The following is a 26,538-nucleotide window of genomic DNA, read 5'->3' on the forward strand; positions in this document are numbered from 1 at the left end:
ACCAAAACATTATTTTGCTGTACAAAAGAATCAGACTCTGAATTATTGTACAATTAGCTTGTGAAGAAATCAAAAATGCATGTGTGCATAAATATAGGGATTAGGAATTCAATGTAATAGTTTTAGTCATCTCCCAGAGTTCTTTTTCTGGGCATAGCTAGTTCAGTTCATTACTGCTCCATTAGAAATGATTTGGTTGATCTCGTTGTTGAGGATGGCCTGATCCATCAGAACTGGTCATCATCTAGTATTATTGTTGAAGTATAAATGATCTCCTGGTCCTGCTCATTTCCTCAGCATCAGTTCGTGTAAAGTCTCTCAGGCCTTACTGAAATCATCCTGTTGGTCATTTCTTACAGAACAGTAATATTCCATAATTTTCATATACCACAATTTATTCAGCCATTCTCCAACTGATGGACATCCATTCAGTTTCAATTTCTAGCCACTACAAAAGGGCTGCCACAAACATTCGTACATACAGGTCCCTTTCCCTTCTTTATAATCTCTTTGGGATATAATCCCAGTAGTAACACTGCTGGATCAAAAGGGTATGCACAGTTTGATAGCGAGCATAGTTCCAAACTACTCTCAAAATGGTTGGTTGTTCCAACTCCACAACAATGCATCAATGTCCCAGTTTTCCCTCATCCCCTCCAACAATCATCATTATTTTTCCTGTCATCTTAGCCAATCTGACAGGTGTGTAGTTATCTTAGAGTTGTCTTAATTTGCATTTCTCTGATTAATATGACTTGGAGCATCTTTTCATATGACAGAAATAGTTTCAATTTCTTTGTCTGAGTTGTCTGTTCATATCCTTTGAACTTTTTTTCAATTGGAGAATGGCTTGATTTTTATAAATTAGAGGTTAATTCTCTATATATTTTGGAAATGAGGCCTTTATCAGAACCTTTGACTGTAAAAATATTTTCCCAGTTTATTGCTTCCCTTCTAATCTTGTCTGCATTAGTTTTGTTTCTGCAAAAACTTTTCAGTTTGGTATAATCGAAATTTTTCTATTTTGTGATCAGTAATGATCTCTAGTTCTCTTTGGTCATAAAGACCTTCCCCTTCCAGGTCTGAGGGTAAACTATCCTATGTTCCTCTAATTTATTAATAATTTCATTCTTTTGCCTAGGTCATGAATCCATTTTGACCTTTCTTGGTTCTGCGTTAAGTATGGATCAATGCCTAGTTTCTGCCATATTAGTTTCCAATTTTCCAGCAATTTTATCAAACAGTAAGTTCTTATCCAAAAGCTGGGATCTTTGGGTTTATCAAAGACTAAGGTTCTATATTGTTGATTGTTTTATCCTGAACCTAATCTATTCCACTGATCAACTAATCTATTCCTTAAATACAAATAGTTTTGACTGCTTTCTATAATATAATTTTAGATCTGGTACAGCTAAGCCACCATCATTTTGATATTTTTTTCATTAATTCCCTTGAAATTCTTGACCTTTTGTTTTCCATATGAACTTTTTGTTATTTTTCTAGGTCATTAAAATAGTTTTTGGGAGTCTGATTGGTATGCGCTAAATAAATAGATTAGTTTAGGTAATATTGTCTTCTTTATTTATTTGCTCGCCCTATCCAAGAGCATTTAATATTTTCAATTGGTTAGATCAGACTTAATTTGTGTGAAAAGTGGTCTGTAATTTTGCTCATAAAGTTTCTGATTTTCCCTTGGCGGATAGATTCCTAAATATTTTATATTATCAGTAGTTACTTTAAATGGAATTTCTCTTTGTAACTCTGACTGTTGGATTTTTTAGTGATATATAAGAATGCTGATGACTTATGTGGGTTTATTTTATAACCAGCCTTTGCTAAAGTTTGGATTATTTCTAATAACTTTTTAGCAGAATCTCTGGGGTTCTCTAAGTATACCATCTGTCATCAGCAAAAGAGTGATAATTTGCTTCCTCATTGCCTATTCTTATTCCTTTAATCTCTTTCTCAGCTCTTATTGCTAAGCTAGCGTTTCTAATTACAATATTAAATAGTAACGGTGATAGTGGGCACTTGTTTCCTCAGATCTTATTGGGAATGGTTGCAGTTTGTCTCTTACATATGATGCTTACTGATGGTTTAAATAGATGCTGCTGATTATTTTAAGGAAAAGTCCATTTATTCCTATACTCCAAGTGTTTTTAATAGGAATGGATGTTGGATTTTATCAAATGCTTTTTCTGCATCTATTGAGAGTGATCATATGGTTTTTGTTAATTGGTTATTAACATTGGCCAATTATATTGATAGTTTTCCTAATATTGAACCAGCCCTGCATTCCTGGTATAAATCCTACTTGATCATAGTGTATTATCTTGGGGATGATTTTCTGTAGTCTTTTTGCTAATATCTTATTTAAGATTTTAGCATCAAAAAAACATAAAAAATTAAAATTAAAAAAAAAGATTTTAGCATCAATATTCATTAGGGAGATTGGTCTATAATTTTCTTTCTCTGTTTTCAGCCTTCCTGGTTTAGGTATCAATACCATGTCTGTGTTCATAGAAGGAATTTGGTGGACTCCTTCATTCCCTATTTTATCAAATAATTTATATAGCATTAGGGCCAATTGTTTCTTTAAATGTTTGGTAAAATTCACATGTAAATCCATCTGGTCCTGGGGATTTTTTCTTAGGAGTTGTTTAATTGCCTGTTCTATTTTTTTTCTGAATGGGACTATTCAAACAATTTACTTCCTCCTCTGTTAGTCTAGGAAGTCTGTATTTTGGAGGTGTCATCCATTTCACTTAGGTTATCAAATTTATTGGCATAAAGTTGACAAATAACTCCTATTATTTCTCTAATTTCCTCTTCATTGGTGGAAAGCTCTCCCTTTTCATTTTTAAGACTACTAATTTCATTTTTCCTCCCTCCTTTTTCAGAATCAGATTTACCAAAGGCTTATCTATTTTATTGGCTTTTCATAGAACCAACTCTTAGTTTTATTAATTAGTTCAATAGTTTTTTACTTTCAATATTTTAATTTCTCCTTTTAATTTTAAATTTCCAATTTAGTATTTGATTGGGGTTTTTAATTTGGTCTTTTTAGTTTTTTTAGTTGCAAGCCCAATTCATTAATCTTTTCTTTCTCTGTTTTATTCAAGTAAGCCTCTAAGGATATAAAATTCCCTCTTATTACCCTTTGGCTGCATCCACAAATTTTGGTATGATGTCTCATCATTGTCATTATCTTGATAAAATTATTAATTGTATCTATAATTTGCTCTTCACCCAATCATTCTTTAAGATGAGATTGTTTAGTTTCCAATTACTTTTTGGTCTATTTCCCCTAACTTTTGTTGAATATATTTTTATTGCATCATGATCTGAAAAAGCATTTACTATTCTGCTTTCTTGCATTTTAATTTAGGGTCTTTATGTCCTAATATATGGTCAATTTTGAATAGGTTCCATGAACTGCTGAGGAGGAAAGTATATTCCTTCTATCTCCATTAATTTTCTACAAAGATCCAACATACCTAATTTTTCTAATATTCTATTTACTTCTTTAATTTCTTTCTTATTTGTTTTGTGGTTTGATTTGTCAATTCTGAGGTGCAAGGTTGGGATCTCCTACTATTACAGTTTGTTGTCTATTTCTTCTTGCAACTCTCTTAACTTCTCCTTTAGGAAGTTAGTGCTTTCACTTGGTGCATATATGTTTAATATTCATATTGCTTCGTTATTTATGCTACCCTTTAGCAGGATGTAGTTACCTTCCTTATCTCTTTTAATTAGATCCAATTTTACTTTTTGCTTGATCTGAGATAAGGATGGCTTCCCCTAACTTTTGACTTCACCTGAAGCATAATACATTTGCTCCAGCCTTTTTACTTTTACTCTATATGTATCCCCCTGCTTTAGATGTGTTTCTTGTAAACAACATATTGTAGGGTTCTGACTTTGATCCAGTCTGCTATCTGTCTCCTCTTTTGGGAGCTCATCCCATTCACATTTATGGTTAGAATTACTAAATCTGTATTTCCTGCCATCCTAATAACCCAGTTGGCCTTTATTATTCTTGCCTCCCCAACCCTCTTTCCCCTTGAAACTTATGTCCCCTCTTGTATCACGATACTTATCCTCTTTATAATCCCCCTCCCCCCCCTTTGGTCTTTCCCCCTTCCTTCCCTTATTACTCTTTTCTTTTCCCTTTTCCTCTCCCCCGTTTTTAATGAGGCAGGAGAAATTTTCTCTAAAACAAATGTCAATTATTTTTCTTTGAGCCAACTCTGATGAGAGTAAGATTCACACAATGTTCCTCGCCCTCTCTAAATTCCCTCAGATATGATAAGTTTCCTTAGCCTCTTTGTGGGATGTGGTTTCCCTCTTTTTATCCCTCCTTTCCACCTTATTCTGCGATCATCCCTTTTCCATATCTACTTCCCTTTTTTGTTATATCAATTTATAAATTATACATGTATTCTTTTTGTATATCCACAACAGAAATACAATTCTCAAGAGTTATTTTACCTTTTCTGCATCTCTTGAGTTCTATTCTTGGAGATCAAATTTTTTGTTTAGTTCTGGGTTTTTCTTCAGAAACCAATGGAATTCATTTGTTTCATTAAATGTCCATCTTCTTCCCTGGAAGAAAATGCTCAAGCTTAGCTGGGTAGTTTATTCTTGGCTGCATCTCAAGTTCTTGTGCCTTTCGGAATATCATATTCCAGGCCCTCTTTCCTTTAATGTAGAGGCAGCCAGATCTTGGGTGATCCTTATTGTGGCACCTCAGTATTTAAATGGTTTTTGGCTGCTTGAAAATTTTTTCCTTAATCTGATAGTTCAAATTTTGCCACAATATTCCTTGGGGTTTGATTTTAGGGTTTCTTTCAGAAGGTGTTCGATGAATTCTTTCAATGCCTATTTTACCTTCTGATTCTATCTGGGCAGTTCTCTTTGTGATTTCTTGTAAATAGTATCTAGGCTCTTTTTTTCATCTAGTTTTCAGAAAGTCCAATAATCCTCTTATTATCTCTCCTAGATCTATTTTCCAAGTCTGTGGTTTTTGCAATTAGATAATTTGTGGTTTTCAGTTTGTCATTTTGTTTTGTTGACTGATTCTTGCTGTCTCAATGAATCATTAGTTTCAATTGTTCAGTTCTAATTTTAAAATTATTTTCTTCATTAGCTTTTTACTTCTTTCTGTATATGTCAATTGAGTTTTAATTATTGTTTTGGTCTGTGAATTTTTCCATTTCACTAATTTTTTTTTAGTGAATTATTTTTCTTTTCAATTACGATCCTACCTTGCTTGTTCTTTGTCTTTTCAATTCCACGGATCCTACTTTCTTGCGTGTTCTTTGTCTTTTCAATTCACGGATCCTACTTTCTTGCGGTTCTTTGTCTTTTCCATTCACAAATCCTACTTTCTAGTGAATTCTTTATTTTTTCAATTGGTATTTCAGGAAGTTGTTGCTCTCTTGTAAGGCTTCTTTTCCTTTCCCCATTTATCTTCTAACTCTCTTTTGAGACTTTTAATGGTCTCTTCTTGAGAGCATTATGTAAGGAGGACAGTCTGATACATTTTGCTGTGTGATCTTCCAGGTTTGTGCCTGCTCTTTTTCTGCACAGAAGCTGTCGATCGTTCTTTTCATCTTTTTATTCATGTTTTGAAGCCTTTAGGGTGGGTCTCCTAGGCTAGGGGTTACCAGCTTCCTCTGCAGAGCAGGGAAAGATGTAAACCGATTTCTGGCTCCGAGGTATGGGAGTCTCTGGGTGAGAGTTTCCTTTCCCCAACAGGAAGTGGATTCAGCCTGGCCGAGCTATCAAACTGCTTAGTAGGGCTGAGTGGATTATCGATTGCCTAGGCAGAGACAAAGGGGTGAAAGTGTCACTGCCCCCAGGCGGAGCCTCTTGTGGGACTGTAGGTTTAACTGACTGCAGACCGCAGACTGCAGACTTCAGACCGCCACAAACTCTGCCCAGGTCTCTGCCTGATCAAATCGGCCCTGGAAAAGCTCTATGGCTAACCAGGCTCCCCCACTGTGCAGATTGGAGGCTAACCGGGCTGCGTCCTCCTCTGTGCAGGATCCAACTGCCCAAGGAAAAGCCCGTACTGCGGGTTGGGTTGACTTGCTGAGATCTGTGCCTTCACCCTTGGTTTGAGACTCTCCTCGGAACCTAATTTCTCTCCCAGTCTGTGCGATCTCCCCTGGCCCGGCACCAACCTTTTGCCAGACTCAATTTTCTTCGGCCGGTGAGTTGTTCTACTTCTTATCTTTACGAATTGTAGCAGTCAAGACTATTTTTGAGGCTCGATATAATATTGATAAAGAGGGTAAGAGAAGAGCTTATAAAGTCGCGTGTGTCTTCTCCGCCATCTTGGCTCCGCCCCCCAAATTATCTCTCATAAAAGAGGCAAAACAGCTTTTATTGTGGAGGAATAGAGCAGGGAGAAAAGGGGGAGTACAAGAATCTTATTCTCATCAGAATTTGCTCAAAAAGGGAATAAAACACACATGCACTTGGATGTAGAAATCTATCTGTTCCTCCAGGAAAGTTGGATGAGAAGTAAATAAGAGAAGAGGGAATCGTAAATGGAGGGATATATTGGGAAAGGATTGGTCAGAAGCAAAACAGATGTGAGAATAGACAGGAGAGACGTAGACTAGAATACATAAAGGGTAAATAGGATTGAAGGAAATATAGATCTCAATAACAACTGTGAAAAAAATTGAATCAAGTTTCACTGATAAAGACTTCATTTCTCAAACATATAGAGAATTGAATCAAATTTATGAAAATAAGAATCATTCCCAAATTATAAATGATCAATAGATTTGAACATTTTTCAGGTGAAGGAATCATAGCTATCTATATCCATATGAAAAACTTTTCTAACTCACTATTCTGAAGTATTGCTTTTACTTTTTAGATTGGTTAGTGATACAGAAAATAAAAATGACAAATGTTGGAGAGAATGGGGGGGGGGGGTCATTAATGCAGTGTTGGGAGAGTTGTGAACTAATTCAACCACTCTATAGGACAATTTGGAACCATACCCAAAGGCTTGTAAAAATCATGCTTATATTTTGGTCTTTATCCAAAAAGAGATTAAAAAGAAAAAACTTATATGTACAGAAGTATTTATAGAAGTTATTTTCTAAAGGCAGAGAATTAGAAATTAAAGGGATACCCATCAATTGGAAAATGACTGAATAAATTGTGTTTGGAATATAAGTAATTTATAAGAAATGATGAGCAGCTCTCAGAAAAACCTGGAGAGATTTCCATGAGCTATTACAAAGTGACATGTAATATGTACACAATAATAACAACATTGCAAAATGATCAGCTTGAATAATATAGATATTCTCAGCAATATAATAATTCAAGACAACTCTAAAGGAAAAAGAAATGATCGTGTCTGACTCAAATTCAAGCATATTTTATTTTTAGGGAGTTTTTTAATCTATATTTTCTATCACAACACAACCATTATGGAAATGTTTTGAATGACTACACATGTATAACCTATGTAAAAGTGTTTGTCTTCTCAATTGGGGGCTAGTGGGAGAAAGAAAGAAAGAGAATTTGAAATTCACAGTTTTTAAAATGAATGTTGAAAATAGTGGAGGGGGGTGTTTCCTTGTAACTGGTGAGATAAATACTAAATCAATTTAATAAAATAAAAAAGAAGAACAAAAAAGACTATGTAAAAGGGGATAAAATGTAAGAAAAATTGGGAGACTATATAAAAAGTTTAAGGTGTAAAAATAATGGGAAAAATGGATCAGATTATGAAGAACTTTAAAGTCAGAGAATTCTCAGGAAAAAGAGAAACTGCCGGATTTCATGGAATAAGAGTGCTAATTGATCACACATGCACTTTAAGAAGATGAAATTGCCAAGTGAATAAAGGTTATACTGGAGCTAGGAAACATATAAGTAAGATAATGACCAGAAGGTTATTTCAATAATTCAGTTGTGAGGTAATAAGGGACTACACCAAAGAGGAAATTGTGTGAATGGAAAGGAGATAGATACAGAAAATATTGTGAATTTTAAAAATTGATGACTTGGCAACAAATTTAATATTCAGGTTAGTTGAAAGAGTAATATTATCAGCTTGTGTGACTAGGAGAATGGAAATGCTCTCAACAGCATTATAGGAAGAAAAAAGGGTGAAGAGTAAAAAAAAAAAAAACAAAAAAAAAATAAAACGTTTTGTTTTAGTTACGTTGATTTTGACTATAGAATATTCATTTTGGAATATCCAAAAAATAACTGGTTATATGAGTCGGAGTTCAGGAAAGATTAAGTCTAAATATGTAAACTTTGGAATTATACATATTGAGATTATAAGTGAACCCATGGCAGCTAATGAGTCCAAGAAAGAAAATTCTGTAGAGGATAAAGGAAAAAAAAAATATTAGAAGATCTTGGGAAATACCAATATTATGGAGGAATATCTAGCAATGAAAACTCACAAGGAAAAATAAAATAAGTAGAAGATAACAAATCCCTGAATTTTAAATACAGATTTTATAATTTCTTTAAGAATTCAATAAATAAATCACATTTGAACCAAAGCATTATCACAAATAAAATGAGGATCACCCAAATCACTTTGAGCTGTCATCACACTAAATGCCCATAGTCTTCAAGCTATGTAAAATTAAAATCTTTCAAACTATTGAGACCTCATAAAAAAGCAGTCTTGGGAATAACAGCAGCTACATAGCTTTCCTATCATTCTATCTGTTATACAAATTTTCTGTAAGATGCTTTCAGTGAGTGTACATTGCATGAGTTTATATTTCAACATTTTCATTCAATTATAAAAAACCAACCACTTTACCCATCTATTCAGTGATGCACAGAATATCAAACATAATAGAATAACTACTGCCTGGTGATTTGTTCCAGAATCATTTCTGCATGAAAGTCCTTGAAAAAGATGAGAAAACTTTTTTTTGTTATTGCTGCTACTGTTACTACTAATACGATAACTATTACTGCAACTGCTATTACAAAAATAAAGCTAAAATAACAATAATACTTATAATAATAACAATATCTCACACATATTAATGTTTAAATTTTCCAAATTTATTTACATTTTCCTGTTAGTGTTACTATATTCAAAATTTTGCCTCTCTTTTGTCATGACTTCTGAAATCACTTTGAAAATAGGTGAGCAAAAAATAATCATTTGACTGATGAGCTTAATATTTGAGCCACAAAATGGGACCCATAATTTCTCTGTGGGGGAAATGCATTTGTCTACATTCCTACTTAGTTGTATAGCTTTGTGAATGTTATTTAACTTTTCAGGGCCTCGGTTTCCTCATATGTAAAATGAAAATATTGAAATATGTTTGTCTCTTCCAGCTTAGGTTATAAATTTTAGATTTTATTTTAATGTTCCTCCAAATGATGTTTGAGTTTTTTATTCTGATGTCACTCTTGACAAGTGACATTATAAATGCTTCCCTGAAACAAAGCAACTGATGATGGTTCAATTTGGGCTTCTTTAGTTATTTAACATCCATTTTCTCTTCCCAGAAGTGATCATGGATATGTACTGATTAATCACTGGAAGAAACCACAAAATGACTGCTCTATGTAAAGTATTTGCATTCACTGAGTCTTTCCTAAGGCAACCTATGGGGGTGGGAGAGGGAAGGAAAAAAAAGACATTAATATGTCTTAATATGTTACTTAATAGTAACCAGAAACAATGGATGGAAATTGAAGAAGGTGATCATAAAATTATTGTTTGCAAAGGAAGTCAAATTTCTGCCTCCTTTCTGAAAATCTGTTAGAAATTTTCAGGCAGGAGGAAAGAGAACTGTGGGGACAGGAAATAAGTTGCCTGCTTTTTCATCTGTTGGATCACTGGTCTTAGAAAAGAATCTTCACCTGGAAAAAAATAATAACATAAGCCTTCAAAACTAAAAGAAGTAGTAATTCTGCTCCCTTACTTCCCATATATCATTTTTTCTATATTCCTTTAGAACCTTTGTATGCTCACATATAAATATAAGCTCATAATAAAACACCAGAGAACTTGGAATTAAAACTGGGCTGTTAGTTTGCACATTACATGGCTGAATAAGTCCCAGGTGGCAATAAAATGTTTGAGTTCTAGCAATGGCCCTCTCACTATATTCTTCAAATCAGTCAGTTCTGACATAATATATTTCAAATGGCTACTCTCAGGGGGAAAAGATCTGGAATAGGATGTAAATCATACCAGCAGCATCTCTTTAGTAGTCAGAGCTCCGACACTACTTAATTCCACTGTACTCATGGAATACTATTTTGACTTTTTTAAGTTGTATATATATTTACAGAGTTTCTTATTAGCCAAAAAACAGATGAATGCCTGTTTTCATCTTGGTGATGCCTACAGGTCTCCTCTTTGGAGCTGTAAGCATGATATAACTAATGAATCAGTACTTGGTTATTAATTGACTATGTAAACCAAGAGAACCATTTCATTTAACTGAAAATTCATTCTTATCCAACATGGATGGAATTTTTTTCTCAATAGCTCAATGCAGCACACATTTATTAAGTGTTTGCTATGTGCCATGCCCTGTGCAAGCTTATGTAGATACTAGGACAAAAATAGAAATAGCCTCTACCTTTAATTTATGTTCTACTGAAGCTTAAAATTAACAATATATTAATGATGACAATATCAACATTGCATGTAATCTCCATTATTGATTGCTTTCAAGTTTACACAATGTTTTTATATCCATTATGATGTTCTTCAAAGAGTTTGCTGTTAGTATTGAGTTAATAATCAAGTAGTGCAATGAAGAGTATGGGGCTTGAAGTTAAAAAAAAAACCTGAGTTCTAATCCAGCCTCAGACATTTACCTAGGATTTTGATCCACTTATCCTACCTCAGTCATAGGTTCCTCATTTGTGAAATAGGGATAATAATAGCAATGTACCTCCTACATTGCTATAAGGATCATATGATATATCATGTGGAAATTCCAATTATTATTTATTATTGTTCTTATGATTAAGCAAGAGGTAGTGTAAAGGAAAATAAAGGTCAAAATAAGTTAAATTATTTTTCTAAGGTCACATAAGTAGTAAGAACTATTCCTATATTCCAACTTGCTCAGAATCTGAACCAATAATCTTCATATCATAAGCATCTGTTTTTATTTGTTATATCATGGGAAAATAAATATTTTGGGACTCAACTATGAGGGCATTTGGCATAGTGTCATGGTAATGGTTATAAGGAAAGGGAATGGGATACAAGACTGAATCATTCTGGATTTTATAAAGATATTTTTCCTGACTTTTGTAAAGAATAGCATTTTTTCATCATCTAGTCTCTTCATCACCTTCTCTAGTAGAATTAGCTGGGTCTGAAAATTGTGTATTTAAACTGAGAGTGGGGATGATGTTGGGGAGCAAATATCCTAGCTCATCTAGCAACTCAGAGTTCTTTGCAATGATTAGTCAAAGATAAAGCCTCATAAATCCATACATATATATATATATATATATATATATATATATCAATGTATATTTGTTTTATATGTATTTATACATATGTCATATATATTCACGTATATATGTATATGTAAGCATGTATGTTGTATGTGAGAAAGAGACAGAGAGAGAGGGACTTTTAAAAACACACTGCTACAATGTAAAATAGCCCTTAAATCAAGCCTGTGCAAATCTTGAAAAACTCACAAAACATAAAGTACTATGATATAAAGATTTTTGAAGTGATAGTACTTTAAATCTTGTGCTTTAAATTTAAACCTCTTTCAGTCATACTATTACCTTTTCCAAATATTATTTCATCAAGCCATAGATCTTTCCACCTGTAGAAAAACAAAAATGTCCATAGGTTTCCTTCTATGGAAAGCTGGGACTTTTTTTTCTCTTAGGAAAAGAAAAATGGACAATGAAACAGCATAAGGAGAGAGATCTGATGATATCTGACAACCTGCCAAAAGGCAGAAAAGACATTGTAGAAGGCAGAATTGAAAACCCCCAAATAGAGGATCTCTTCTGCCAATAGAAATGTTTTGGCCTTGTGGGAGTAAGTCTGGGTTAACCAAAATTTGTTTGGGTTTCTATGAATTTTTTCCAGAGATAAGTGCAGAATTTATATACTGTGGATCCATTTTGTTTGTTGGTTGGGAGGTGGGGAAAGGAAATGAGGTAGAAAATGCTGTGTGAGTTACAATTTTCAGAGAAAAAGTAGTAACCCATCATTTAAGTATAGAAATGACAATGATTTAAAAAAAAACTTGGTGGAAGGATTTGAAAAAGTGAGAGTCAACATGAAAATGAATGAATCTTAGTCTTTTACCCTATCCTATAATATGAGAGCAAAGTGACACTCAATGAAATTAGTAGAGTATATTTAGGACTAATAAATGGTAATACTTCATTAAGCTGATGTATGGAATTCTCTGCAGCAAGAGGTCACTGAGATGAATACAGTGACTGGATTCTTTTAAAAGACTGGATCATTTTATGCCCATTAATAACTTCTTGAGTTTGGCAAGCCAAGTTAATGATAAAGGTAATCAGATCACATGTGTCAGGGTACAAATTACTAGTCTTATAAATGCCAAAAAGAAATTGCTTCTCTCCAACTTCAGACTGTCTCACACTTGGCTGAGGATATAAAGGTCCTATTTACCTTCCTATGAGATATGCAGTGCAAGCCATTGCCAGTAAGAAGGTCATGAGCCAATTGAGTCAATAGTCAATGATCCTCTAGAAGAAAATCCAATTTTTCCACTAACTTGGGACTTCTTTAATGCTTCAAAATTTCTATTTATAGTATTCATTTTAACTCCAAATAATATTTCTATTTTTTTTCTTTTTCCTACTTTCCACAGTGTTTTAGCCTAGGGCATGGATGCAGGATGATGTAGTGGAGAGGAGGGTAGCCTTAGAGCCTGAAAGACCTGGGTTATAGCTCCCCCTTTTGTTCTTATTATTTTCTTAGTTTTAGTTTTCTCATCTGCAAAAATAAGAATAATTATAGCACCCACTTCACAGGATCATTGTGAATTTTAAATGAAGTCCTATATAAATATTAGCTATTACTATTTTTACACAAAGAACTGCATTAAAGTTGAAATATCTGGGTGTTTCTTTTTGCCAGAATCCTATAGATATTCCTTTAGTTTCTACAATAACTATTGTCAGTTTTATTAATAGGTAAAAAGTAATAATTGTTCTTTTGGTTAAATGTTTATATTGATTCAAACTGCAGGACAAAGGTTGTTATAGTGAGAAGGTAATTTAAAGAGCTTTTATTTATGATCACAAAGACTAGTTAACTGAAATCACCCTTTTCTCTTTGTCATAGTTAGCCTATGAAATGCTAACTCAGCATTGTTTTTCTCTGTCTCTATTTCCCTCCCCCAAATAACAAAAATGACAACAAAATCACTTCTGTATACCTAGATATAGTAAGGTATAAAGTACACTAACGGATTTGTATTGATCATATGATATCATATTTTCTCATCTTATCCCTTTTGAAATCAATGCCACAGATTTATGAGGCAGCTGCAGAGTACAAAAGGTATAGTCTGTGGCGATAGAATAGAATGAAACTAAGTAGCCCACACAATAACTGTACTCATAACTGGTATACACTGTATAGGACCAGGCAGCCTGTCTTCTAGGATCTTCTGGTTCTAGTTTGCTGCTGTTCCACTGGAACACAATGCAGTTCTGGCGAATGCTAGAACAAGATACTACTAAACTATGGGTTAATAATCACCTTTATCAGATCTAGTAAACTGTATATATTTAGAAATAGATTCTTCTTTATTGTCACTAATGCATTATTATCCTGTAAAAATAGCATGGTTCCCTTTCTTCAATGACTATATAAGCAGCCTCTGATGAATATTTTCATTAAAACACACCAGTGACACTGTCAGCATGTTGACTGTCACTGCAATGAGTTTTTGTCTGCTAATAAAGAAGTGATTACTAAGACCTAGTGCAAATTCGCCAGAATAAGTGATTCAAATTAACATAATATCATAGAAGTGCTATAGATACAATATAGCTTCCTTTTAGCAAAGCATCTGGTAAAGAGATTCATTGTAATCATTTAGTGGAATTGAAATGCTCTGAAAGACCATATCCAAAAAATGTTGATTAATGAATGCCCTTTGCATTCTATTAGGGATATCCTTTCTATTGATTATATATGTATAGTATCAATATTCAAATCTTTATCCTACTAATTAATAATGACCTCCTTATAATGTAAATAAGTTGTTTTTTTTTTTTAAACACTGTGAAACACTTATCATATACTATGATTTGGCCTACAATATTTCATTTGTAATTTAATTGTGTATGTTCTTGTTCTGTTTCCTGATTAATTTGTAAATTGCTTGGGAACACAGATTGTATTTTATCCAAATTTTACATTTCTCATGTGACAAGAAGAGCATTCCATTCAATAAGCAAAAAAAAAAAGTGAATTATGCTAATTTGATGGTGATAATAATTATGGTGATGATCAAAAAAAAAAAAGATATGCATCAGTAAAGGATTTGACTCGGATAACTAAGCAGAATATAATGGGTTTGGAGTCTATTTAATATCTTTTATTCTATAGACAGATGGACATATTTATTAACAATCCCTTGCCCAATTACTTTTTGAACCCTGACAAAGTTTCAGATTTTTAGTAAAACGATGTTTGTGTTTACAGAACAATTCATCCATGAGAGGTACTTTGTACAAGGTTTTAAGTTCAGAGTAAGATAATACATGGGTTTGAATTTTTATTCTGATCTTCACCAATAAATCTAGCTAAATCACAACATTGTTTCATCATTTACAAAATATGGTATGTTTTATAATAATAATGCTAACACTACCCACTAAGGACAGTCATCATGATTAATGTGAAATATAAAGAGAAGTTGTTAAATTAAAAATAAAATAAGAAAAAAGGGAACTTATTATAAAAATTATTGCTATCAATATTGTTGATTGCTGTTGGTGATGAAAGTACCTTTTGCTCTATTATCAAAAGGAGAAAAAAATAAGAGAAGTTAAAAATGAGAACTTGGTTCCCACAACCAAAATACCACAAAAGAACTCCCAAAATCACAAATGAGAATGGTAAACATTCTTTAATCCCAATTCTCAAAACCCAATGTGGTAAGAACTGCACTGATTTTTAAATGGATAATGAATGAGATGCTGGAGACTGAGTGTTAGGAAGACTATCTGAGTTATAGGTGTCTATGAATTTTTGAAGTGGATCTTTGTTGTGATACACTTGTCACCTGCTAGTGGCTGCTGGAAGTCTAACGCAGACCTGTAGAATGGATCTCTTCATGTGAGAGGATGATGATGATATAAGGAGACTGAGAAGCAATTGTGTTTTCTGACCTCTTGACACCGTTAGTTTGTCTGACTTCTCTTCTCTTCCCTCATCTCCAATTTATTTCATTCCCAATCTACAAGGAACATCTGCGAAGGCTGCTTTGCAACTCCTTCAAGATTCAAAGCTGTGGAGGCTCTCAGAGAATTGGCCTGCCCCTTCACTTCAGCATGGTGCTTAACAATTCCCCATTTTTTGTTTAAATGTGATTATTTTTCCCCCACAGCATAGTCAGTAAGTTTATGCATTAGCTGTTATCTAAGTCCACATGCTAAGATATTAGAGTTCACATGCTAGATAGTGCAAACCACACTATAGCAGGTGTTGAAGCTTGTGAGATGTTATGGAGGCAAACTTTCAAATGGAGAAGAGGACTACAGTCAGAACAGGCATTTATATCTCTCATCAGTTGTAATGTCTGAGCTACCTCTCTGGAGGGCCTCAGGATCAGTCAGAGTCAGTATCAGTCAAAGTCCTTGGTCTTTAGGAGGACAAGTGAAGGAGGCAGGCAAGCTGCCACGTGGCTCATCAAAAATGGATCCTGGACTCCAAAGTCTGAATCCTAAAGTCTTCCCTGCTGAGTCCATTGCAGAGTCTCTCTGACTCTCTAATCCTTTCCTATTATTACCTCACCACAACACATTCAGCAGGTGTCAATTCTGAGGAAAGTCATCACATCACCATATCACCTAAGTATATGTTTATGTAACTATTATCTCACATTATGTAGGTACTTAGCCTTAAGTAGTCTGCTATTCTGGATTCAATACACCTTTTCAGAGTTCCTCTTCAATCAGTCTCCTGGCTGGGCCCTTTGATGTGTTGGCCCATTGAATTACCCCAACTAAAAAAATCTTATCTGGTCTCTTCTCCCTTTCCTTCCCAGCAGGTTACTGAAGGAACTCTGGGAGCATCCTACTCACAAACAGCTCTCAGGTGTTGCTGCTTTTTTATTTCTTATGCTTCTTGTGATTCTTGTGTCCCACGTTTGAGCGTTATATGTTGTGATACAAGAGCCACATGTCAGTGGCTGCTGGAGGTCTAACTCAGACCTGTAGAATGGATCTCTTCATATGAAAGGATGATGATGATACAAAGAGACTGAGAAGCAATTGAATTCTCTGACTTCTCCACTGAGAGGCAATTATGTTATCTGATCTCTCTCCTCTTCCTTCTTGCATCCAAATCATTTCATTCCCCATCCACAAGGAACATCTGCATCAGTAAAGGCTGCTTTGCAACTCCTTCAAGTGTTATGATTCACAGCTGTGGAGGCTCTTGGAGAATTGACCTACCCCTTCACCTAGGCATGGTCTTTAACAGATCTTGGGTTTTGTATTCTATAGGCTGCAGCTGGAACTCTCATTTCTCTCCCTCCCTTTTCCTTTTTTTTTTTTAACCCCATAAGTAATTTGGCTGTACAACATAATTTATGCATGTTCAACCTCATTTTGAGTCTACGCTCTGAGTTCCAAATGGATAAGGATCATTAGAGTGAGGTGCTAGGAATGGAAGTAGAAAGAGAAGAAGCATTACTCTCACTTCATAAAAAAATTTTTTGTCCCATGCCCTTACAAAGAGCTCCTCATGGGAACAGTAGAAATGTGGTTCCATGTCTCTCTAGGAGTCCTTCTCTCTGTTTCCCAATTGTCCTATAAAAATAGAGACTCAAAAAACAGAAATAGAGACCAATTAAGGTAGCAATAATGACACACAATAGAACAGCTCCACTCTGTTGAGCTCTTCTTTCACCCTAACATCAGAAACTATTCCCAACAACTCATAATGTTGCACATAGATCTGGTTCCAAATTAAGTGAACCTGAAGGCCTTGTTGAAGGAGTAGCTTCTTATTGTGTTTGGCCTCCAGGGTAAGGTCTTATTTTCTTCCTTGAATGTTATCCTTTTTAGTTTTCAGTCCTAGAATTCCTTTCTCATTTCTTTGCTCTCTACAGCTGCATGACTGACAATCTATAGAAGCATGCATTCTTGCATTTGGTCACTGCCTGAGCACCTCCAGCCAGGACCTTGAGTCCTTCAGAAACAATGCATGTCTTTGCTTAGACCATACAGAAAGACAGTATTTTCTTGAGCAAATCCCACTCACCAGGTACAGGGCTGTAAAGAAGACTCATTTTTGTGCATCAAAGATCAAAGTCCTTACTTTGCATGTATAAGGAAAGGCCCAATGAAAACAATAAGAATTTTTATTGTAAGCAATAATTCCAATGGGAATTTAGGAAAAGGTTCTTTTAGGAGATGACAGCAGGGCTGTTTTCTTGAAAGCAAATAAATGATATAGTGGATAGAGCACAAAGTCTGGAATTGGGGAAACTCATTTCATGAGTTCAAATTTGACCTTAGATACTTATTAGCTGTGTGACCTTGATGAAGTCACAACCCTGTTTGCTTCAGTTTCCTCATCTGTAAAATAATCTGGAAAACAAATGCTAAACTGTTCCAGTATCTTTGCCAATAAAATTCCAAATAGGGAAACAAATATTCAGACATGAATCGACAACAAGAAATTCTAGGAGCAGGATGTAACACAGTCATATGTCTTAGACATGGGAGATAGCTTGTGCAAAATCACAAAGACAAAGGCTAGGAAGGCATGAATAAGCAGCAGAAAATAGCCCATTTGTGTGGAACATCAGATAAATGAAAGGAAATAAGCCAAAACATAACTGGAACTAAGGTAAGATGATCAGATCTTTGCCACAAAGTACATATATTTAGAGAATGTTCATTATCCATATATTTCTTTCTCATGAAGGAAAAAAAAAGCTTTTATCTAGGTTTACAAAATAATGGCTTTCTTTCTATTCCCCACTGATCTGTAGCCCAGTAACCTGCCCCTTTGTGTAACAATGTGCAAGTTCACTCCCTGATATCTATTGCCTCTCATTTATTGCCATCTCAACATTTTGGATAATGTTTATCCTACATTACAGAATTACTAGCTATAGGCCTTGAAATAAGATTGCAAGGTAAGGCACAGCCAGTTTGCAAAAGCTTTAAATAACAAGGTTGAAGAATTTTCATTTTATTCTAGATTTAATAGGAATTTTGCAAAATTTTTGTGCAGAGGTGGGGGAGGGGACAAATTTTGAGCCAGATCCTTGCTTTTGGTACATAATTTTGATAACTGTGCAGCAATTTGTCTTTAACATCATCCTCTTCATATTCCCAACTATCATACCTTTAGATAGCATGTCTTTGGCAACGGCTCACCAAATTTCGCTTTCACATATGATTGATCAATTGTATTGACTACCTATGCCAATCCAGGTCCCCCATTATATTTATTCACTTTGGTCTGGCCTGTATGGATCTTATTCTCATCTTTTCAGGACATATTCTATCCATTCTAATTAATTTAATTAATAGCCTATTATATGTGTGTCCCATCTTCTGCTGTGAATAATAATAATTCACATTTCAATAATGCTCTTCAAAGTATTTTCCTGGCAACAATCTTGATTGGTGGTGAAATTATTATTATATCCATTTCTTAGATGTCAAAACTGAAATTCAGAGGTATTAAATAATTCATCCAAGGTCATACTGTAAAAATTAGAGTCATAATTTGAACCCAGATCTCTTGACACTTAGTCTAATATGTTTTCCATTAAATTATTCTGTCCTAAAAAAAAAAAACACATTAATATTAATGTGACAATGTTTTCTAGTAAGTGAAAGTACTAACTTTGCCAGTTAATAATCATATTTTAACAAAATAATCCCAGAAACTGGATGCCTCAACCATAGGTGCAATAATTCCATGACCTGAAGGCAGCTAAGGAGATATTTGGGAGCACACAGACCTCCTCTTTATACATCTTTAAAAAGCAAAACCTAGTATATGACTCCTCTACACTACCCATTATGTAAATCTTCTCTTCAAAAGAGAGAGCTGATCCTGCTTAACTTGCTACTACATAGAAATTGGTATTTAAATCATTGCCTTATAAAAGGTTTTCAATGTTTAAAAGCCCTCACCAAATTAAAGGATGTTACAGAATATAAATACAGATGTACATATAAATGTATGTATCTGTATCTGTATCTGTCTATCTGCCAATATATACTAAATTCTTTGGAACTGCATGAAATTTCTCAAAATAATGAACAGAGAGAAGGGACAGGGCATGAATTTCATCATCTTAAGTTTTAAATTTATCCCTATCAATCTATTGATGATAAATAATGCAGTATGTATAAAACAAACATGATAAAAGTGAGGAACAATTTCTCAAGAATCTTTAATTTTCCTTACTAGCTCTTCAAGACTTTCTGACCTATGCAAGGTGCATAAAGGCACAATTTTTATATAAATTAAGGAAGCAGTGACAAAAAGGTAAACAACAGTAAGTCGAAATTGAAAAAAAAGAAAACATAAAAGAAGGCTTTGAAAGGCTCCTACAAGACTGATCAAAGGTAAACACAAAATCTCATAAGCATTATTAAGCTCACCCAGAGACAGTGTTTTTATATAAACAACCTTATAAAAAATTTAAAACCTAAAATGTACATTTTAAGTGAGTAATTTGAATAGAATTAGTGACCTATTTGTGTAGAATCTTGCCCACTACTGGAGAGCCTTAATGTATTAGCTAGCATATCTCAGAGGCAACTAGCTAGAAAGGTCACCTTCCTGCCTTTATCAACTCTTTTAACAGCAGCTACTCTGATACTTCTTTTCACTGATATATTTTCCCTCCAATTTAGAAACATAAGGCTAAGAAATTGACATACCAGAGTCATTCACCAAATTGAAAAATAGTCAAAGGATATGAGTAGGCAGCTTTCAGACCAAGAAATCAAAGGTATTTATAGTCATATAAAATGCTCTAAATCACTATTGCTTAAAGAAATGCAATAAAACAACTCAAATAATACGTTATGCCTATTAGAATATCTAATATGACCAAAAAAAAAAAAAGAAAATAACAAATGTTGGAGGGAATATGGGAAAAAATAGGACATTGTAGTTGGAATCTAGAGAACAATTTACAGCCTATGCCCAAAGGAAAACAAAACTCTGCATATTTTTTGATTCAGCAATACCCCTACTAGATCTGTATCCTAAAGAGACCAAAAGAAAAGATGTTTATATACAAAAATATTTAGAGCAGTTCTTTTTGTGGTACCAAAGAAATGGAAATTGAAGGAATATCCATCAGTTTGGAAAGAGTTGACAAGTTGGTATATGGTTGTGATGGAATACCATTATGCTATGAGAAATAATGAGCAGGATGATTTCGGAAAAAAAGAAAAAACTGGGAAGACTATGTTAAATTAATGCAAAGTGAAGTAAATAGGATATCAAGGTATACAGTGACAACAATATTGTAGAAAAATCATCTGTGAATGACTTAACTATTCTCAGAAATACAATGATTCAAAACAATACCGAGGACTTATGATGAAAAATGTTATCCACTTCCAGAAAAATAATTGATGGAATCTTAATGCAGATCAAAGCTTCTTCTTCTTGTTGTTGTTGTTTTACTTTTTTTTTTTTTTTTTTTTTTTTTTTTGGTTTTCTTGGTTTTGAAGGAGTTGTTGGGAGTTTTTTGTTTGTTTGATTTGATTTCTGTTCTTTTTTGCAACATGGCTAATATGAAAATATGCTTTGTATAACTGCACATGTATAATTTATATTACAGTGCTTAGCTTCCCAAAGAGGGCAGGGGAAAGGAGGGAATAAGAGAATTTAGAATTCAAAAATTATCTTAAAATGAATGTTTAAATTGTTTTTATATGTAATTAAGAAAAAAATAAAACCATTCTTTTAAAAAAGAAATTCATATCTCAGAAACAACCGAATTCTATTTTATAGACATTCTATCTACACAACACAGGAACTTTGCAAAAATAAATAATTGAATTAATTGTTGATTTGCTTTGCCTACATGTTACTAAACAACCAGTTTGATTCCATGTGTGCATTTTTTCTAATTTCTAGATATTTATTGAGCTAGCAGATTTGGAACTCATAGATCATTTAAGTCAGAGAAGGACTAAAGATTATGATTCCTGGGCCAATAGAAAGCACATCAGCAAAAGCATCAAGAAGTGATGTATTTTAGGAAAAGTTATGAAAAAATTATGAAAAATGTTGTGTCCATTTTTAATGTGAAAAGATAGTATATCAATAAGCACTTAAACACTTATGATTTTCCAGACACCATTCTAAGTATTGGAGTAACAAATATTAGTGTGAGGACATTTAAATAATCCAGTGATAATCCAATATTTAAATGCATGAGATATTTCATCCCATCTTATGAAATTTTTATCAAAAAAAAAAAAAAGGACCTCAGAATCATGGAAATTTTCTGAAAATCTAGGAGGGGAAAATTGAAAAAATATGATGGGGTACAACACACTTCTGAAGAGCAAAGGTGTGACTCAGCTATTGAACATATTTAATCAGTATGCATTAAAGACCTACTATGGACCAAGCTTTGTGTTGAGCATTGAGGAAACGAAAAAGGACAAAAGATACACTATCTGCCTCAATGAGTTTATAATATAATGAAGGGGCATATTAAAAAAGAAAGAAAGAAAGAGAAAGAAGGAAGGAAGGAAGGAAGGAAGGAAAGAAAGAAAGAAAGAAAGAAAGAAAGAAAGAAAGAAAGAAAGATTAAAAGATTCAAAAGAAAGAAATAAAGAAAGATGTTTAACCTAGAAATTAATCAAGACTAGAATAAAATGATTACAAGATTCAAAATTAGAAACAAATTTCACTAACTAAAGAGATCAAAGATTATGAAATACTTTCTAACTGTCATCTGAGAATAAGTTCATAGTTTACCAGTAGGCACTAGAATATAATGTTATGTCATTTGATGAATATAAATTTTAGTAAACTTAATTCTCACTTACTGTCAAAGAGTCAAGACTTATAGATCAATACAATTCAACTTATGGTCATGATCAGTTGAATCACAGATTTCCAAGAATCTAATTGAAACCAATTTGGGGCAATCAAACTCCATAGTATTTAGGGATACAAGAATGAAAGTCAAAATAGTCAGGATCTTGAGTTTTCATACTGCATTACTCTTTGGTCAAAGAGCATAGCACCTTTTATCATATACATATACCATGCTTTATGGTCCTGTGCCAGTTAATCATCAGAATCTTCCTAAGACAATCTAACTTGAAGCACTTCAATTTGGGGCATGATTCTGATATACTGTCCAGGTTTCACAGGGATACAACAATGAAAGTCAGCACAATAGCTCCAGAGATCTTGAGTTTTATAGACAACCTAACATCTTTTCTCTTTCATGATTTCTTTCAGAATCTCCCAAAAGCAGAACTACTTTTACAATGCATATGTCAACTTTATTCTGTATGTAGGCATCCTTGGAAAGTATACTGCCAAAATAATTAAGCTTATCCATGATACTCAAAATTTTGCCAGTTTTCCTCAGGAAATAAAATTAGGAGCATTTCCAAAAAAAAAAAAAAAGAAAGAAACTAAAATTTTAACTGCGTTTGTCATTTTTTCCTATAAAAATGCAACTGGTGAAAGCAATCACACTAAGGAGGAGGCTAAAAGATCCTGGGAATTGGCTTACCACTTTCACTCCCCATTTCTCAAAAAATTTGATCTTCTGCTCAAAGAAACAATAGTAGCAGAGAATTTACCTATTTGGAATGCATACTCATTCATAAAATACTAGAGGGGAAATGGTGTTGAAAACTAAGAGCAGTTTTACTTCTTAAATGAACAAGCTAAGGGGGTAAAATATATAGAAATATTGAGTTACACATTAACCAAACCAAATCACCTCAGAAATATTCCTAGAAGAAATTGGTCAGGCAATTGAACACATCGAATAAATTTATCATAGACTCGAAAGCACTGAGAGATTTTTTTGTAAGATAGTAAGGTATCTCAAGAAGAAGGCCATTCCAAAACAATGGGGAAGGAAGGACATGGATGATATATATTAACCCCAAAAGTCATCAAGAGAACTTTGTAACTATCTAGCCATATGTCTTCTTTCATGTCTTTATTTTTTAATCATAATAATAGCAATAATGTACTAATAAACTAAATGAAGGACTATATATAGCACATTGGGTACAACTTCTATGGGAGATATATGAGCAAATGTACAAATTTTAGAATTTGTAAAGAATGAAAAGACAAGGATAAATTATAAACCATGAAAGACTGAAGGAGTTTTGAAAGAAAGATTCTGAAAATCAATGAAACCAGTTTCAGCACACAATTGAAGTAAGAAAGAATTTCTTCTTAAAAAGGACATACAAGAAGAATGATAACTATAAAATTGTGACAATACTTAACTGTTCAGGATAAATTTTTTGTATCCTACCATATTCAATGTATTATGTTAATTTGGGGGTTAAGAAGGTTTTTGGTATACCTAGAAGAAGCTTACATAATCAGTGAAGGAATTAGAGATTGCGGTATATGATCATTACTTAAAGAAACTGGGGTGGAAGGAGCAGCAAAATAGTGCAATGGATAGAATACTAACCATGGAGTTAGGAGGACCTGAGTTCAGATTTGACCTCAGACACTCAATACTTAACTTGCTGTGTGACCCTGGGCAAGTCACTTAACTCCAATTGTCTCACAAAAGAAAAAAGAAAAAAAAAGACAGATAGTGGTCATATTTGACTTGGTAAAAAGAAAAAAAAAAAACTTAGCATATGGAATGTATGTTTGATTCAATGTAAAGAAATATCTCCTCACAATTGAAGTTGTCCATAACTCAAGTGAGTGATTTCCATAATTTCAAATGAGTGATGGATTATATTACTATTATAGAGGGGAGGGTGGTCTTTAAGGAAAAAAAGAAATAACAATTTGTAAAGAATGTGAAAAAGGATATTCTTAGGATGGCTTAGAAGAAATAATCTCTAAAATCCCTTTTAACTCGAGTTTTATAGTACAGAATTCTTTTTCTTTAATTATATATATGAGGCCCTGAAGAAGATATGTGGTATTCCTAATTTTATATTGAATAGGTTGAGATTAAGAAGCTTCCATATTGAATAGATGGAAATGAATGAAATTGATCAAAATAAAAGCAACTTTCTTTTCAAAAATCATTTGATCAATCTATTGTTTTAATACTACAGTTAGGATAATTTGTCTATATAAAACATTAACAACAATAATTTTATTTTATATTTTATATACATGAGATACAAAATAGTGTAGTGAAAAAAGTTCTAGGCTTGAAATCATAAAAAATTAAGTTTGAATGCCACTTCTGACTTTTATTAGTTGTATGGAAAAGCATTTAACTTCTCTGAGATTTCATTTCTTTGTGTAAGGTGAAAACAACAACTATAATATTTTCCTCACAAAGCTGTCGTGTAGGAACAATGAGATAAATGTATTTCAAAATTTTAAAGTACTATGTAAATGTTAGCTATGATATTGTTGTTTATGATGATGAAGATTCATGGTCTTGGATTATTCTTTCTAACCAGTTTAGAAAGTTCTCTCAGATTAGATTAATGTAGTCAACACAAAAATAATTTATTCAAGACTTTAGTGATTTTTTTGGTTTTGTTTTTTTGTTAGAGAGAGAGCAAGGAATGCCAGATTCAACAGACATTTGCTCATCCCTTTTTTCTTCCTTTTTTGTAAGATAATACTCTAACCATCATACTATTTCAATTCCTATAGAGCTAAGGTGGGCATGACAAAAGCATAGAAAGTTAATACTTCAGAGAAAGATCATATATATCATAGCATATAAAATGCTAAGACAATAGGAATTTCACCTAAAGAAAATCTAAAATCCCTTATGATATACAAAACACATTTTACATTTGTTTTAAAGCAAACTATTTTTTAATTTTTTAAAGGAGAATACTTGGCCAAAATGCATATGTTAGGACAAATGAGGAATATTTTCATCGACAGATTTAATGATGTGGGAAGCAAGGATGAAGAGAATATGAATCTGGGAGGCATGAAAGTGGCATTAATAAATGTGAGTGGGACTAAGAAAAAAATTCAGGCAATGAAAACTTTTATAGTTCTGTAGATATTTGAACATCTGTCGTTTTAAGATGAATTTGGGAATTAAATTTAAAGTACTTAAAATATTCATGTAAGAAATATACCACAGGCAGAATAAATTGCAAAATATCTCAGCAAAATACTATGATCACTGTCACTAAAGACAAATCTGATACTTTAAACTGAATTGTGGCTGAAATCTGTCCCACTAGTGTTGGTGAAACCATTTCTGCTTATGGCCTCTGAACATGACCTCTTAGAGTAAATGCAATATCAAAAGTTTTATCCCCTCCAGATGCTAGCTCATGTTGCACCCCCTCCAGAGTTAATCTCCCAAGTCCCATTCATATTATTAAGCCATGTCCCTGAAAGGTAACCTCAAGGAGATGGCTTTCCCAGAACTATGAACTGTGATTTATGATTTCTCACTCATATGCTTCCTATTGACAATCAACTAAAGTTAACTGGTTTTTATAAAAGACATTTACTAAGAATAGCAAAAACAGTTGAATAAATTGTGGTATATGAAAATTATGGAATATTACTGTTCTGTAAGAAATGACCAACAGGATAATTTCAGAAAGGCCTGGAGAGACTTACATGAACTGATGCTGAGTGAAATGAGCAGGACCAGGAGATCTTTATATACTTCAACAACAATACTATATGATGACCAGTTCTGATGGATCAGGCCCTCCTCAGCAACGAGATCAACCAAATCATTTCTAATGGAGCAGTAATGAACTGAACTAGCTATACCCAGAAAAAGAACTCTGGGAGATGACTAAAAACCATTACATTGAATTCCCAATCCCTATATTTATGCACACCTGCATTTTGATTTCCTTCACAAGCTAATTGTACAATAATTCAGAGTCTGATTCTTTTTGTACAGCAAAATAATGTTTTGGTCATGTATACTTATTATGTATCTAAGTTATATTTTAATATATTTAACATCTACTGGTCATCCTGCCATTTAGGGAGGGGTGGGGGTAAGAGGTGAAAAATTGGAACAAGAGGTTTGGCAATTGTTAATGCTGTAAAGTTACCCATGTATATATCCTGTAAATAAAAGGCTATTAAATAAAAAAAAAAAATGGAAAAAAAAAAAAAAGAAA

Source organism: Sarcophilus harrisii, chromosome 1, assembly GCF_902635505.1.
Source record: "Sarcophilus harrisii chromosome 1, mSarHar1.11, whole genome shotgun sequence".
NCBI lineage: Eukaryota > Metazoa > Chordata > Mammalia > Dasyuromorphia > Dasyuridae > Sarcophilus > Sarcophilus harrisii.